Source organism: Mesoplodon mirus, assembly GCF_964341445.2.
Source record: "Mesoplodon mirus genome assembly, chromosome: 7".
NCBI classification, from domain to species: Eukaryota; Metazoa; Chordata; class Mammalia; order Artiodactyla; family Ziphiidae; genus Mesoplodon; species Mesoplodon mirus.
In genome coordinates this window covers 30,100,961-30,116,308 of record NC_138983.1, presented here as the reverse complement: position 1 = coordinate 30,116,308, position 15,348 = coordinate 30,100,961, and the positions used below count along the sequence as shown (strand labels likewise).

The window sequence follows — 15,348 nt, the reverse complement described above, 5'->3', positions numbered from 1 at the left end:
CAACAAATTCCTAGCAGCTAATGGGTCACCCAGAAATATGGCACAATTAATGTTATATCTCTGTGTACTAACGTTAGAACAGAATCACTCCAGGAGAAGGTAAGAGTCTGAGGACCACAGGCACTCTGAACTCCCCAAATGTGTCTCAACTTCAGAAGCACCTGTGCTAAATAATTTTGTGAGTTTTTGCTGTGATGACTCAAAGATATTATAAGTACGTGGGACTTTGCATTGCCAGATTTTCTTCATTATGATTCAGAAGGAAACGTAGCCCTGTGCTATAGAATATAGAATTTATGAAGTCCAAATAGAATTACCCTTATCCCTCTAGGAGTGTCTAATCTAATAGAATTATAAAACAGACTGACTTTGAGACTTACAATTGTTTGGGTCATATGGAGACTACATTTTTAAACCAGAATCATAATGTATTTTGTACTAAAATACGGTATTTTTTGAAATAACAATTGTTTTGTTAAATTAAACAATAGCCCCCATATTTGTCTTACAGAGCACAATTGCTTCTTCCTTTTGAAACGTATAATATTTGAGTATACAGTTCTCTATTTCTCATTATCACTAGCATCTAGGCACCATCTTGTCTATTGCCCTCTTTCCTTGAAGGCTCTTTTACTTGCTGCATGAGGTTTGTATTTTAAGTTCGGCTATCATTGTAGCTAACTTACACATCTACATAAACAGCATATTTAATACCTCGAACTTGTTAAGAACACTCTACCACTTCTGAAACACACTATATCCGAACTGGTTCTCATGATCTGCTTTTCTTCCCGGTTCCTCACATTGGTTTTCTCCCACTCCATACTCCAGTCCATCAGGGAGAAGAAATACTTGTGGTCATCTTAGACCTTTTCTCCCTTTCAGTCTCTATTCTATTCTCATAAAATTCTATCAATTCTTTCTCAAAGATGTTTCTCCTATTCACTTTCCCCCTTCTTTTTTTTCTTAGTTCTTGCCACAGCTGTACTCATGCTGGCATTTCGTACTCTGGTCTCTTCCCCCTCCGGTTCACCACACATACACCCTTAGATGATCTTCCTACATCACAGTTTCTGTTCATCATTCATTTTGGGCAGAGCACACAATGAATCACAATGGTATCTCACTGAGTTATTTTTCCTTCAGTATAGTTATTACCTTTCTTTCATTATAAGAGTTTTTCCTACTCATAGAAAAAGTAAAAAGTACTGACGCTATTGTAATTCAAAACTTTTTCTTTTGTATTTCCTAACTGGTTATCATTGTTTTATATAAAAATGTAGATATCTGTTAATTAAAAAAAATTTTTACATGCTCAACTCTGATTCTAGGAATTTTTTTTTTTTTTAAAGAAGATGTTGGGGGTAGGAGTTTATTAATTAATTTATTTATTTTTGCTGTGTTGGGTTTTCGTTTCTGTGCAAGGGCTTTCTCTAGTTGTGACAAGCGGGGGCCACTCTTCATCGCGGTGCGCGGGCCTCTCACTATGGCGGCCTCTCTTGTTGCGGAGCACAGGCTCCAGACGCACAGGCTCAGTAGTTGTGGCTCACGGGCCTAGTTGCTCCACTGCATGTGGGACCAGGGCTCGAACCCGTGTCCCCTGCATTAGCAGGCAGATTCTCAACCACTGCGCCACCAGGGAAGCCCTGATTCCAGGAATTTTAAGTCTATTTTTCTTGGAGTTTCTGAGCACATAATCTTATATTCTTCAAAAAATGATAATTTTTCTACCCCTTTCTTTTCAATGTTTTATTAAATTTGGATAGAACTTCCAGGAAAAAGCTAACTAATAATGGAAATAGTCCACATCATTGTCTTGCTTTTGATGTCAGTGGGAATGACTCCAGTGTTTCTTTAAGTATCATATTAGGTATGGATTTATGATTTATGTTCCTAAGTAAGTATCCTTTTCTTTGCTTTCTAAGAGTTTTAACCAGGAGCAGGTGTTTGATTTTTATCAAATGCTTTTTTTTGCCATCATCTGAGAAGGAAAAATATGTTTTTTCCTTTTAATTACTCTTGCAATGTAATCTTTAATAAATTTCCTAATGTAAAATGAATGTTCCTCATTTTCATGAGCTTGTATGATTTAAGCTGTGTTCATATTGATAATCTAAAGATTGATGGTTCATTGATCAGGAACACTGCTTCACTGATAGTTCTAACCTGATACTACCCTACCCCAAACTAGTGATTTCTTGTTTTCAGAAGGTATTTAGTGGGTGTTTAGGAAGAATTAATCTCATGGCTTTCCTCTCTGGTCTCCCTGCTGATGTTGAGAAAGGTGTGTGGTCACCCTCTGTCTTCTACTGGCAGTTCCTTTTATAGGAATGATATTCTTGAAAAAGAGAAAGTTTATTATGGATTCATACCACAGATGCCTACAGATGAAAGCCTTCAAGACACTAAGTATCTCTGTGAATTTTTGAAACTTTTCTACACTACCAGTTCTATATTGAATTTCATGAAGAAATAGGGATTCTTCTGAACACTGTCTCTGGGACACTGCAGCAACATTGCTTACATCCTAAAGTATCACAATGCACTTCAAGTCAAAGGGATGTCTGGGAGCCACCAGTTTGTGGGCTGGGCAGGTTCAGCTATATTCTGAACCTAGCTTAGATTCAGATAAGTCAGTCATATATTAATAATATTAATTACTCAATATTAATCAATTTAGTCAAATTTATCCAATTCAGTCATGTTTTCCATTACGTGAAATCCCCTCCCCCTTCTTTGGGGTTTTTAAGCTCTGGTCTTTCTGCCTACAGTTTCCCAGCTATGTCTTCCTATATATTGGTTTTATCCTTAATTTTCCTGGAGTATATCCTCAAATACACACAAATAAGAATCGTGGGCGCTCAAATTTCTGAACCTTACATGTCAAAAATACCTTAATTTACTCTTCTTCTTGAATGATTATTTGAGTATAAAATTCTAGAATTCAAAGGCATTTCCCTCATTCTTTGGAACTATTGCTCCATTATCTTCTAGCATTTGGTGTAACTGACTTTTAGACCTTTATAGGTGACCTGCTTTTCTTTCTCTTCCCTGTAAACTTTTATTGTCTTATGTTTAATTTTGAAAATCTGAGGCAGTGTCTAGTACTTCACTCCCTGGACACATTCATTCTAAATAATAATGCTTTCCTTTAACACTTTTGAATTTGTTATTGTCACTATTGTTGATGTTGTTTCCCTCCCCTTCATTTTCATCTACTTTTTCTTGTTGGAATGATTTTCAGTAGGATATTGAACATCCTGAATGGTCCTTTATGTCTCTTCCCTGTTTTTTCATAGTTTATTTATTTTTTGTTTTGTTTTCTTTGCTCTGAGATCAGAGATTAAAAAAAAAAATTATCTCCCAGGTCTTTGGTTTTTGTTTTTGGGTTTTTTACAATTAATCTATTGACTACCATTTCTTTTCAGATTGATAATTTTTGTTAGCATTGTATTTATATTTTATCAGTGCTATAACTTTAAATCTCTTTTAAGACACAGTAAAAATTGTTCCCTTAAACTATATAAATTATATTTCCTCTGGGATTTATTGTTACGTTTATTTTTAATTTTATATTATTCCTTTGTGCTACTACTTTTTCTCATATTTTCTTTTGGCTCATGGATATTCATATTTAAGAATAAAGGACTTGTTTAAATATTCTCAGTAGCTAATCTGAGTTTCTTCTACTGCTGGGTATGGAGATCAATTTTAATCGTAGCCTTTTCTCCAAAATGGGAAAGTTTACTGAAATTTCATTGTTGGTGGACAGGGTTTATAGATAGGAAGGCTTTCAGGTAGGGTGTGTGGATAGGAAGTTGGCTTCCAATGCTGGAATGAGAGTCTCAACCTCAAGTCTTAGCTATCCCAGGGTGGTTTCTTCCTTCTTTCCTTCCCTCCTTCTTCTTCCCTCCTTCTCTCTCATTCTCTCTCTTTCTCTCCCTCCCTCCCTTCATCTTTCTTTCCTTTTGAGTAAAGCCTTTTGATTTTCATTCAGACAGAAAATAATGGGTTGACAATCCTTCATTTTGAAGTGTGGGTTATGGGGAATGGGCAGAGGGCTGACTAGCATGGCAGTTTTGTTTTCAGAACTATAACAAATTCTCTTGTTTAACATTTCCCTCTCACATATCCTCTTATCTACTGACTCCATGGTGTTCCATTCTCAACTTTGAACCTCCCCCATGTATTTATTCTGGACTGCAAGTACTTCAACTGTTTTGTCAACCCACTTCAACTACAATCCATTTTCCAGTAATTTATTGCATTCTCTTATGCTATAAATCTTGACCTGTTGATGTCTCTGACATGATTTCTTCTGTGTTATGAATGTATTACTTTTCAGAGTTGTACACTCTCATTACAATGGAGTCTTGAGAGGGAGAGAAGACAAATGCCTGTGTTCCAAATATCAGCATTTGTACTATAAAACTATGGTTTTTATAAAAATGATACATTGTAATTATAAAAATTTTACACAGTAAATAAAATAATGTATAGAAATATGCCAAAATTCACACAGAATTCAATGATCCAGAAAATACCAATATTAATGTTAGTCAAACCTGGTTTCAAGTACTTTCTATATATAAATTTTAAAATGGATGGCTTAGAGATATGGTGATGGAAAAGTATAGAGACAATTATATTGAAATGTCCTTTATATTAGAAAAAATTGCATTTTATTTTCAGAATTTCATCTTGAATGAGTTATGCCCCCATGCTCAAATTAATTTCAGTGTTATCAATCAAATCAATCAATGTTTATGAACAAAGCCACCAAAGAACCATTTCTCAAATCACCTTGGCTCCATGTTGCAATTTATTCACGACTGTGATCCTTCCAAGTCCTTCCTGAATATTTCTGGGAATTCCCAAAGGATCTTCATACATCTGGGTTTCTTCTACTGGCCTCTGGGCCTGGCTGCTCATAACTCCTCCATGATATACTATACAGGCTCTGAAGATAAGTGGACAAGTGTGGTTTACAGTAATTCTTTGTAAATTAAGAAAAATCCCACATCTGTTGTTATATCTTGGCTATTTAAATTTTTATTTTGTACTGTTATTAGATATGTTTGATTTACATATTTTTATAATATTTAAGATAAAACCTTTAAATTATTGTTTTTACAACTTTTTTTCCAACAAATTTCTGTTCTTATTTTCTTAACTAGACTTTATTGGCCTCATAACTTTTTGTAATGTGAGAGGTTGAAGGGTAGGAATTTGCTGAATAGTGAAGTTTTTCCCATATATAAGATTTAATATATATATATATATAATTTTCCTTTACATTATTGAATACACCTTAGTTTTTAGTTGTGTTTCTTTATGCTTTTACAGCAATATTTATCCAGGATAGCGTACTTTTCCCTTTTTAGAGTTTTATTTAAAATTTTTGGTTTTATAATGGCATGGCCAGATAAATTATTCTGTAATTTGTGATTTAGGTGATCAGTTAAAATTTATTTGAGACCTATTTTATTTTGTAAATTTCCCCAAAATAAATGTGATACATATATTCATATATGTATATTTTATTGTAGTAAAAAACACATAACATGAAGTCAACTCAAATTTGTAAGTATACAGTACAGCATTGTTAACTATATGTAAATTGTTTTACAGTAGATCTCTAGAACTTTTTCCTCTTGCATGACTGAAACTCTATATCTATTGACCAGCAACTCCCATTTCCCCCTCCTCACATTCTCTGGTGACCACCTTTCTACTTTTTTATTCTATGAGTGTGACTACTTTTAGATATCTCATACAAGTGAAATCATGTAGAATTTGTCCTTCTGTGACTGGCCTGTTTTACTTAGCATGTCTTCAGGGTTCATCCATGTTGTAGCATGTGACAGGAGTTCCTTCTTTTTTAGGGCTGAATAAATGAAAATTACATTCTCTTTATCTATCCACCCGTTGATGGACATTTATGTTGTTTCTACCTCTTTACTATTGTGAATAATACTACAATGAACATAGGAGTGCAAATATCATTTCAAGATTCTGTTTTCAATATGTTTGGATAAATACCCAAAATTGGGATGGCTGGGTCATATGGTAGTCCTATTTTAAATTTGAGGAAACTCCACACTATTTTCCATAGTGACTGCATCATTTTTCATTCCTACTAACAGTGCACAGGAGTTCCAATTTCACCACATCATCACCAACACTTACTATTTCCTTCTTTTTTTTTCGATAATAGCCCTTCTAACATTTGTGAGGTGATATTTCATTGCTTTGATTTACATTTCCCTGATGATTAGTAATGTTGAGCACCTTTTCATAAACTTGTTTGCCATTCTTATGTCTTCTTTGGTGAAATGTCAATTCAAGTCATTTGCTCATTTTTTAATCCATTTATTTATTTATTTATTTATTTACCCTAATAAGGTGTAAGAGTTCATTATATACTTTGGAAATTAACCCCTTATAAAATATGTGGTTTGCAATTATTTTCTTTCATTCTGTGAATTGACTTTTTACTCTTATTTCCTTTGCTACGTAGAAGCTTTTTAGTTTGAAGTGGTCCCACTTGTCTATTTTTGCTTTTCTTGCCCACATTTTTTGTGTCATATTCAAGAATTCATTTCTAAGACCAATGTTATAAAGTCTTTTCCTTATGTTTTCTTTTAAGAGTTTTATGGTTTCAGGTCTTACATTTAAGTCTTTAATTCATTTTGAGTGTATTTTTGTGTATGGTGTAAGAGAAGGGCCCAATTCCATTTTCTGCATGCAAATATTTAGTTTTCCCAACACTATTTTTTTTTTTTTTTTTTTTTTTTTTTTTTTTTTTTGCGGTATGCGGGCCTCTCACTGTTGTGGCCTCTCCCGTTGCGGAGCACAGGCCCCGGATGCGCAGGCCCAGCGGCCACGGCTCACGGGCCCAGCCGCTCCGCGGCATATGGGATCCTCCCAGACCGGGGCACGAACCCGTATCCCCTGCACCGGCAGGCGGACTCTCAACCACTGCGCCACCAGGGAGGCCCCCAACACTATTTTTTAAAGAGACTATCCTTTCCCCATTGGGAAGTGTTTGCACTCTTGTCCAAATTTTGCTGCTTTTAAAAAAAATCTATGGGCAGGCAGGGGAGTCCTGGGATGAGAAACACCTGGGAGCAGGAGTGCTAAGGCCCTCCTCCTCCCAGACTCCTGTATAAGGAGTTTAGCTCCCGTCACCTATCACAGTCCCGAGTGCTGCTGCCCCTCCACCCCTGCCGCCCAATCAGAGCCACAGGGCAGTAGCTCCGGGCCCCAGAGGCCAGACCATCTGTGCAAAATGTATGTCTCGAGCACCCAGCACGCGCAGGGCTGCAGAAGCCAGAATGAGGGAGTGAATTGCGCATGCGCGGGCAGCAAATCTCTAGCTCTTCAGGAACGGAGCCAAAGGGCCTGGCGTAGCGCGGGCGCTTCAGGCCCGGCCACCTAGGGCTCCCTTGCTAAGTCTGTCAAGGTCAAGGCTACAGCAACTTGACAAGCCTTTCCACCATCCTCAAGTCAAGCAGTTTTTTTTTTTTTTTTTTTTTTTTTTTGCTGTACGCGGGCCTCTCACTGTTGCGGCCTCTCCCGTTGCGGAGCACAGGCTCCGTACGCGCAGGCCCAGCGGCCGTGGCTCACGGGCCCAGCCGCTCCACGGCATGTGGGAGCTTCCCGGGCCGGGCCACGAATCCGTGTCCCCTGCATCAGCAGGCGGAGTCTCAACCACTGCGCCACCAGGGAAGCCCCAGTCAAGCAGTTTTTGCTGGGAGCTTGGAGGTATCTAAAATTCATGCCAGAAGACCAACTGTTCCTGTCCCTCAAACATTTGCCTTTAAGGGCAGCTTCAGGGCATTACTCTCTGTTTCTGAACCAGCCCATCTGGCAGCAGCCTGGGGAAGCTGGCTCCTCCACTCAGTCTCCTGTATCAGGAACTATTTTCTTCTTTGAACACCGCCAAGGACGCCCGCGGCAGGAGCTGGGAGCCTGGTCCAGGTGAGTGGAGTGTGGAATTTCCCAGGAAGGCACAGGGCACAGAGTCTGCAAGGTGTGCTTGGTGACTTCAGGCTCATGTCCTTTGTTCATATTTCTGGGCTCTCTATTCTGTGCCATGATCTATAGATCTGTTTTTATGTCGGGGCCATATATATATATATATTTTTTTTTTCCAATAGTTTTGTAATATGTTTTGAAGTTAGGAACACTGGGTGCCAGCTCTACTCTTCACTTTCCCCCCAGGGAGAGGCCTCCAAGTTGTGTCAGCTCTGCCTGCTATACCACTGGTCCTCAGGAACAGCAGGGAGGCTCCCAGCTCTTTTTGTTCTCTGTGGCACCCAGGCACCTAGAATATTCTGGGTTCCATTAGGGCCTTGAGATAGGCAAAACAGAAACCAGTCTCTTGGGCAGCCCTCAGGAAAAAGCTAGAACATTGGCTGCATGTTCCAACTCTCCCTTCTCAGGGAGAAGCCAGGAGTTGGGGATTTTTTCCTGCTCCTTCTGTGCTGAGCTGGGGGGGAGGGACTATGGCGAGTGAATAGGTGCTAGTCTAAATTGTTGCCTTTGTTCTCAGCAGCTCGCAACTTGACACCTTTTCCAGTTAGTGCTTAGATTCAGGCAAGACAGAAATCAGACCATTGGGTACTTTCGCCAAAAGTCTGAATGTTGCATGAATATTTCAGTCTTTTCTTTTCCTTCCCAGGGAGAAGCCAGGAACTCAGAGTTTTCTCCTGATTATCCCACAGAGCGCCAAGGGGAGGACTAGGTGAGTGAGTGCCATGAATTTTCCTACCAGCTTAGATACAGCTAGTTTTCCACACAACTAGGTGGTGGGACTCTCTTAACTGGTTTATGGATATCTCACAAAGGGAATTTGTTTATGTATTGCTGTTGAATAGATGTCTCCTTAGGTAAAAGAGGGTCTGGGGCTTCCTATTCTGCCATCTTGTTGACATCCTGTCGCGTGTGTGTGTGTGTGTGTGTGTGTGCATTTTTTATTTTCTTTCAGTTTTTGAGATATAATTGGCATACGGCACTATATAAGTTTAAGATATAGAGCATAATGATTTGATTTACATATATCATGAAGTGATTGTCATGATAAATTTAGTGAATATCATATTTATATATAAAATTAAAGAAATAGAAAAAACTTTTTTCTTGTGATGAGAACTCTTAGGATTTACTGTTGTAACAACTTTCATATATAATGTAGAGCAGTTAATAAATTCATCGTGTTGTACGTTACATCCCTAATACTTATTTATCTTATTAATTAGAAGTTTGTACCTTTTGACTGCCTTCTTCCAATTCCCCTTCCCCCCCAACCCACTGACCCTGTAACCACAAATCTGATCTCTTTTTCTGTGTTTGTTTGTTTTTGAGGTATAATTAATCTACAATGCTATGTTAGTTCCTGTTACACAACATAGTGATTCAATGTTTCTATACATTTCAAACTGATAACCACAGTGTTTCGTTACCATATGTCATTATACAAAGATATTATATAGTTGTTGACTGTATTCCCACACTGTACATTTCATACCTGTGACTCATTTATTTTGCAGCTGGAAGTTTGTACCTCTTAATCTTACTCACCAATTGCTTTCCTCCCCCTGCCCCTCTAGCAAACACTTGTTTGTTCTTTGTATCTATAACTCTGTTTCTGTTTGGTTATGTTTGTTCATTTGTTTTGGTTTTTTGGATTCCACTGGTTTAGATGAACTGGTTTATGAATATATCACAAAGGTATTTGTCCATGTATTACTGTTGAGTAGGTTTCTCCTTAGGGAAAGGAGGATCTGGGGCTTCCTATTCTGCCATCTTGGTACAAAATTCAATATATATGCTTTAATTTGACATTGTTATTTTATCATTTAAATTATCTGTGCCCTTATCTATCTTTTAAAATATTTTCTTTGGTAATGTATGAAAGAATTTTGTTAAATTCTCTTAGATATTGAGTTATTATTATCTCCTTTCATTTCAAACTATTTTTGATGTACATATTTCAATGTTATGGGCTTTTTTTAACCTTCTGAAAGTCCATGAATTTATCAGCTTATGTTTAAAAATAGATTTGATCCATGTAAAAAATTTTCAGTTTGCTTTTTGCCTTAGATTCTAAGGACTTTGCCTTAGATTCTACTTATTTAATGTATATATTTCAACTGCTGCTTTACTTTGTGTTTGCCTAAAACATATTTATTCATTCTTTTATTTTAACCTTTCTGTATGATATTGTTTGGCTGTGCCTCATAAGATTATTTATTTATTTATTTATTTATGTTGCAATACATGGGCCTCTCACTGTTGTGGCCTCTCTTGTTGCGGAGCACGGGCTCCGGACACGCAGGCTCAGTGGCCATGGCTCACAGGCCCAGCCGCTCTGCGGCATGTGGGATCTTCCCGGACTGGGGCGCGAACTTGTGTCCCCTGCATCGGCAGGCGGACTCTCAACCACTGCGCCACCAGGGAAGCCCTATTTATTTTTTGACCTAATTAAAATCTTGTTCTTTTAAGAGAGGAATTTAAACCATTTGTATTAAAATATTAATAACTATATATATTTTAACATATATTTTAAAATATTTTTTAATACTTTCAGTGTTTTGTAAAGTGTATTTTATGGTTTTAATTATATAAGTGGTTTCCTTAGCTTTCAAATTGTTTCCTAATCATTAAAGTCACAAGGGTAATGTTCTCTTTTCTTTCTTCTCTACAGAAAGCAAGGGGTTTAGTAAAACTTTGTTTTGTCCACATCTCATCTTTATAAGTGTAACATTAGTTTGTATCCTCATATTATTGTAATTGATTTTTTAAATTACAGATGTTCCCTTCCAATCTTAATTTTATCATATTTGAATTTGGTATTTCATTTAAATTAAAAACAGCATCAACTCAGATATTTATTTTTACTGCTCACTTCCTTTCTCTTCAATTCAAAAATTTCTATTTTCAAATACTTAATTTTGATTACTCTCTGGGCCATCTCAAGTCTCTCTTCAGGAAGGGTAAATGGGTGTATCTTCTTAGTCCTTGTTTCCTTGATAGTGTCTTAGTCTTGTTCTTGTCTTTACATTTATTTAAGTCAAATTGACTGAGTTTCACATTTATGTCTTTCAAAACTCCATTTGAAATAGAGCTATGTAGCTTCATTTTTTTTCATATAATATTTCAAAAGCATCTGAAAAAAATTCTGACTTTTATTCTTATCTAGGCATTCCGTGTATTATTTTGATGTTGGATTTTATTCAATTTTATTTTTTATATCCTGCTTTTACTAATTCTGTATATATTAATTCAATTATTTGATTTTTAATTTCCTTATTATTTTCCTTATCAATTCCAGCTCTCTTTTTATCTTATTCCATTGCATTTCATTCTCAACATCTTCTATTTTCATGACTTTCTGATGTTGTCTCAAAAGGTCATGGCTTTTTGTCTCACAATGGTAGATCTATCTAGATCAAATTTGGGCTGGCAACCAAGTATAGACATTTTTATTGGTGTACCTTTCCATCCCGGTGATGGGTGACTCTCTTTCCAACAGATAAAGTTGGATGGGAACTCCTTGTGCAGTACTAGCCCACATCTGCTTGTTTCTTGCTTCACAGTTTGGTTCTCTAGAACTTTGAAAGAGGTGGTGCATATGAAAAAGAGACTAGAATCCTATGTAACACTTCTTAGTGTTTCTCTTTCTATATTTCCCTATATACTCCTTTATTTGTAGGTTTCACACCTCTCAGGGTGGCATGTTCCAAAAAAGAAACCTTTCCGTACCTTTCTTGTATTTGAAACCTCCATCTGAATGTAAAAAGTAATATACTGTGACAGATGGGATATGGTGACTTTTCTGGATGCACATTTTGTTTTTTTGAGCCACTGAAGAAGGTAGAGAAAGGCAAAAGATATGCTTGCCTACTTTTTGCAGGATTAGTGTACTATTGATTGCCCTTTCAGTAAAATTTTTCATTTTTGTAATTTATAGAAATTTTCCTAGATTTTGACAGGAGTTGAATAAGCAGTAGTCTTGCTATGAGATTTTGCTTTTATTTTTACTGTCTTTAGATATAGTTTAGTGGGAAATTCAGAGTGGCTCTGTCATGGAGAACTAGCCAGTTACTTTTATACCTCTCTCATGATGTAATAATTTTGAATATCAAGGTCCTCCATAAAGTAAACTCACTTGCCCTTATCAAATGATGCTTTTCACTGTTCCCCAGTAAAAACTTAATGCACCAATAAGGAGAAACACAGTGTGCTGATTTCTTTGTTGCTTATATCTTCCTGTTTTTTTCATCCACATCCTACTAATACATCGAGGGTCAAATAATATATCATTATGAGGGTTTCCTTTATTGAACTCTCAAAATGAATTCTAGATACCACAGATTGATGCTCTAAGTTACTATTTTTGTCTTCTGATTGTTCCATAGGTCTAATCTCAGTTCCATGATTGGAATTCTTTGGCAACAGGGCAGATGTATCATGCCATGTTTACTTATTACGTATTCTTTGAATATCCTCAGTACGTTGCAGTAGACTTTGTAAGGAAAATTAAGATAAAAAAGTCCCAGTTTCAGAGCGCTTAATTCCAATAAAAAAAATCTTTGTAGATATCTGCACGAAGACTCAAATTACTGCACTATGGATAATAAGTTACACATTCCATATGATATTATAAAATCAAAGGAGGGATAAATGGCTTTTTCTAGTATCAATCTGGCAGTGGCCTTAATAATGTATGAGGGAGGTGAAGGGTTCAGAAGTATTTATGTACTGATTATTCTATTGAGAAAGCACCATGATCAGTTGGTTGCAGCATCCTAGGCACATGCTTAGTGGGTGAAAATAAAATAATCTTGAAAAGTCACTGAAGAAAAGATGAAAAAATGAGGTAAGATTTGGCAGTTTACTAGATATTTTTACTAGGTTTATGAAGGTCAGAAATGACTATGTTCCCTGAGCTAACGTATTTTAGATGTAAAGACAACCAAACTGCTAGCTGCAATGTATTTTCCTCAAAACTACCTTCGCCTGCTAACTAAAACTTTATGATAATACTGTTCAATTAAGGGAATAAAGTGATGCTGAGTTATGTTTGAAATCTGAATGTTGCTCAGCCAGTATCAGATTTTCACCTAAATTACAAATTTGTAACTGGATTCCATCTTTCCTTTCATTGCTGTCTTATTCTTGCCTATCTGAGTGACACATGATAATGTGATTAATTACTCTAATTTGTCTTCAGTGAATCTTAATTTCATAGTTTCAAAATGTATAGGTTGTCATCTTCTAAGAGATAACATCTAGTTAATAAGCACATGTGATATGCTGCATTTACTATAATGATCTATGCAGTGAAATCAGGGTGTATCAAATTAAACCGCGAATGCTCAAATAACAGTTGCAAGGAGTAAAAATGGTACTTTCCTTTTAGACTCCTTTGAACAGACAGCATTTGAATTTAAGTGTTAGATAAAATTTGACCATCACATTTACAGTTAATTCCATGCCTATTTATATTTCATTTGAAAGTCTTATCTCTGTATTTATTTTTAAAATTCAAAGGCTCAGACTAAATGTTGTTTAACACATTTATTGACACCGATAGAACCAGTATTTCTTTTTTCTGTTCTTGACAAATAGAGCACTTAGCAACTTTGCAAGCCTTGAAGCATTACATCTTGGAATCTAAGAGCTGGCATTCACTGGACCCTTCTGCTATACCTCCTTCATTTGTGGGTTTTTTGTTTTTTTTTTTTAGTTCTGAGAAATGAAGTATAGATTTGTTAAAGGACTTGCCCATGTTCATGTTTGTGTTTTATATAGAATCCATATTGAAACCTACATGTTTTTTGATGATGCTATCCGGGGTTTTTCCCGGGGTCAATGTTGACTTAACTGATAATGTAGTTTTTAATATTCACTATTATTAAAAACTAGGGAAAGATTTTCCTAACTCCAATCTTTTTGTTCTTATAAATCTCTAATCATGGCTTTGAAATGTTTCATTTCCAAATTTACCGCTATGGAACATAATTCATTTGGGCCAGAACACTCAAACAACAGGATACTCATACTCATTTGGTTTCTTCTATCTTCTTACATACTTTGGGCAACAATTATCTTTTAAAGTTCCTTTCTGACATTAAAAACCAATGAATATTCATTAAAACTATAGAATTGGTGATACCTGTGTTTCAGTTGAAGAGTGTTAAAGGGCTCTGCTTTTGGAAGTAGGTATACCAGTGTTCAAGTACAAGTTTAGCCACTTACTAGCTGTAATTATTTGTTTTTAAATATTTGCATGCTTTTGGAGCTCCCTCATATTGAGAACTAACTATAAACCACTTGCTATTCTAAGTTCTTTATGTAAAATAATTTATTTAATCCTTAATCATGACCATTTGAAATAACTACCATTATTCCTATTTAATAGAAAAGATGATTAAGACACAAAGAGGTTAAGTAATTTGCTAGTAATCACAAAGTAAATAAGTGGTAGAGCCAGAATTTAAACTCAGTCACTCTCAATATAATCTGTGCTTTTTACCCTCATATTCTATCATAACATCCCTAGTTCTTTGTCACTAAATTGCAGATGATAATAATTAATTTAATCTCATTGAATTGTGATTATTATATAAGACAGTACATGTAAAACAGAAATAACCAAGCACCTATTATGAACACACTCAACAAATGTCCACTTCTTCCCCTCCAACTTCTTCCTTCTCCTCTCTTTCCCTTCTCCTTTAAAATATTAATCAAGGCTAAGTAAAAGAGAAAGAAGAACTTGCAGAAATACAGCTTAAAGTTGCTGTACTTTTGTGGTTGTTGTTCTTAGTACCTCACAAATTATAAATTTTATCAAGATTTCTCTTTGAGTCCCTTCCCCTCCATTCGATTATTCTCTACCTTTTCCATGAATAGCCATTTCACATGTGGGCTTGAGTCCTATACACAAAGGAATTTAGGAGGTTGTGCTGATAGAAAGTTGAAAGTGAAACCAAGAATGATAATTTTTTTTTTTTATGGCCTGCAAAGAAAGTAAGTTATCTTCTTATATTTCAGGTTGAAAAAACATGTCAATGAAATGGTCAGGGTTAGCACAACTTGGTTTCTCAGCAGAAGTATCATTTTGATTGTTTGGTTTTGGAAATAATTAGGAAGTTATTGTCAAGTGTTAGTAAGATGATTAGCATCATTGTAATATTTTGGTTAGATATCTACCTTTAAAAAGTATGGTTCATTTTCTCAGAAGGAGGAGTGAGAGACTACTGGAAACTTCTCTGACATACTTGGAAATATGGAGAGAAAGTGATTCAGATTGTATTGATTGATGCCTTCTGGTCA

The 15,348-nt window shown here is 36.0% G+C and overlaps 1 pseudogene across 1 annotated transcript in view; it reads left to right on the top strand.

Moving 5' to 3' along the window:
* LOC309807950 (hypoxia-inducible factor 1-alpha inhibitor-like) overlaps positions 1 to 15,348 on the top strand; it is a 223,757-nt pseudogene that overhangs the window by 161,347 nt on the left and 47,062 nt on the right. The window contains exons 5-6 of the transcript in view: positions 7,828 to 7,983; positions 8,687 to 8,749. The product of the transcript in view is annotated as a hypoxia-inducible factor 1-alpha inhibitor-like (transcript). The remainder of the gene's footprint in view (positions 1 to 7,827; positions 7,984 to 8,686; positions 8,750 to 15,348) is intronic.